Here is a 2,670-nt window from a genome sequence, read left to right as displayed (position 1 = left end):
GGGGGGCAGGCAGGAGCTGCATTAAGACACTAGACGTCACTAAGGTCACAACCATGTCTTTGGAGTTTTATTACTGATGATGATGCCTATTAAAAGAATTCATGTGGACTGTCAGAGCCTATTTTAGATCATTCTCGCTGCCTGTGTGCTGCGCTGCGGCTGTATGCGCGCATGGGCATTTATTGGCCAAATTATCGGCCACTTCAGGCCAATTTCCAAAACAGCCAATTTTCTTAATATTGGTACCAATCCACTATTGGACAGATGCATCAGTGCACCTCTAAAATTCACCCTTATGTGACTGGTGTGGTGGAAGCCCAAAGTCAGCTGGTTTGTGCAGGGCATTGTGGGAGTGACACACACCAGAATACAGTCTCCTGTGTGGACCTGTGCTCCTTGCTCATTGTCTGCGACATGTTTCTGTAGTTGCCATCCTCATAGTAACATTCACCACCACCCTGCGCTTGTGTGTACTGTCTGCTATTGGCGAGTACCAAAATTGTCCTGTAAAAGTGGTAGAAATAGGTCTGGAGGTCAGTATAATAGAGGTCTTGGAGCATACCCCTATTTGTTACATTGTAACATGGATTTCCTTTATGCAAATTCAAGTTATGTGCCCTTCTCCAGGAATGCATATACAGCATAAAACGAGGGAAACCTGTACAAAAACCAACCAACTGCCACAGCTATCTTCATGCCACCAACTCTCATCTTAGAGCACACCACTAGATTCATCATCTAAGCCAAGCTCTGTTACAACGATATCTGCTCTGAACCCACTAACTGGAATGAACCCCTTAAGGATCTGGAGCAGATTCTTATAATACAATCCCAAAACTGTGGCCACTCAAATCAACAAAGCCAGACTCAAACCCTGCTCCAACCTGCTACAATACCAACGCAGGACAAGGACAACAGAATCCCTCTGGTTGTCACCTAGCCATCAGCTTGAACAACTCAGACACACCATGATGGCCTCCAACCCCTCCTGGAAAAGGATGATGGTCTCAACTTCGAAGACAAACCTGTCCTGGCTTACAATCAGGCCCTGAACCTCAAATGGTCTCTCTCAAACACCAGACTAATGAACTCCCATCCTTCCCAAGGCACCATGCCTTGCAATCAGCTCATATGCCTACTGTATCAGCACATCAATACAAAGCACATCAGACAAGAGCCAATAACAAGGGGCATCTTTACATGTGCTCTCAGAGTTGCTCTAATTGAAGCACCCACAGCATCTCATGTATTTAGCATCCCACACTTCAGAATGGTGGCAGGGACACATTAACTAAAGCTCATAAAGTGCCCCTGCCTCCATTCTGAAGTGCAGGGATGTTGAACGCACGTGACACAGAGGTTGCTGGAGCGTGCTAATTAGCTACACATCTTTACTGGATTAATCAAGTCTGCTCTGACACATGCAAATTAGCACACGTCAGATATGCATATAGGTACCCAAAGGAGTACAACAGCCAAGGTTCATTCACCTATAACTTACAACACCCAGCTGTTGTCTACTTAGGACGGACAGGGCCACGAATGAACACCAGGGATCCTGGTTTTCTCCAATTAAAAACTGCAAATTCTCTGGTTAAAAACCCAAAATCCCTAATAAAAATTAAAGGCTCCATAGCCTCTCCCAGTGCTGCTGGTGCCCTGCACTCCCCTGCACAGTCTTAACAGCCCTCCTGATGCCCCTCACAACAGCCCCCCAGACCACAGACATGCAGACACAGCCACAGCCACTGACACCCACCCCAGCAGATAAGTGTGTGTGGGGGGAAGGGGCGGGGCAGGGCAGGGAAGGTGCTGGGGGAGTAGATCAAGAAGGGGGGAGTGTGCCCCTGTGCCCACTCCCAGGAGCAGGGCCAGAGGGTGAGGTCAGGGGTGCCACTCGGAGGGCCACACACATGCCGGCCGGCTTAACAGGAGGTTCGCACACAGAGACCGCCATCGCAACTCTACCACTGCGCCCTGTGCTACCATCCCACAGCCACCTGAATGGTTTTGTGGGCAAGTGGCGCAGGGAGCAGCAACAGCAGTGCGGTGGCAACCACTGTGTGCAGACCACATAGGTGCCACCCGGCCGGGGGATGAAACAAGGGGGCTTGCATGCAGTGACATGCCCCACAACCGGCTGCATGGCTTTGCGGCAGTGTGGGGTGGTGGCGGCTGCACGCAGGGTGGGGGGGCTTTGTGGGCAAACGCTGCCACCACAGAGCCATGCCCTTTGCCCCTGGATCCTAGAGGTAAGTGGGGCTTGGGGGCTGTGGGGCAGGGCTGGGGAAGATGGTTGGAGGCTGAGGGAGTGGGGGGTGCTGCCAGCCCCAGGCAGCACATCACAGCTGGGAGCAGGGCCAGGGGTGAGGGCAGGGTTGCTCCTCTTCAGGGGGCTTTGTGGGCAAGTGATACGGGGGGCAGTACGGTGGTGCCCTCCATGTGCAGGCCACACATGCCGCCTGGCCAGCTACCCAGGGGAGGAGGAGAGGGGGGGCTGGCATGTTGCCAGAGCATAGCTCCGTTGCCAACACTGGAGCCATGGTGAGGGCTGGGGCTTGGGTTAGCACACAGCAGCCACTGGCGCTTACTTGAAGGCCCATGATGGCGGTGATGGCTGCTGCCTCCCCAACTTCCTGCTGTTGCCGCGGAGCCGTGCCTGGAGCTGTG

At 52.8% G+C, this 2,670-nt stretch overlaps 1 long non-coding RNA gene across 1 annotated transcript in view; it reads left to right on the top strand.

Annotated features, from left to right (window-relative positions):
- The window catches only part of LOC109299875, an 18,990-nt gene that overhangs the window by 13,549 nt on the left and 2,771 nt on the right, over positions 1–2,670 (top strand). The window contains exon 2 of the long non-coding RNA XR_002098042.1: positions 2,654–2,655. This is a non-coding gene — a long non-coding RNA (uncharacterized LOC109299875). The remainder of the gene's footprint in view (positions 1–2,653; positions 2,656–2,670) is intronic.

Source organism: Gavialis gangeticus, unplaced genomic scaffold (assembly GCF_001723915.1).
Source record: "Gavialis gangeticus isolate Ggan-Ray unplaced genomic scaffold, GavGan_comp1, whole genome shotgun sequence".
NCBI lineage: Eukaryota > Metazoa > Chordata > Crocodylia > Gavialidae > Gavialis > Gavialis gangeticus.
The sequence above is the reverse complement of the archived record's forward strand: the minus strand, read 5'-3'. Positions and strand labels throughout refer to the sequence as shown.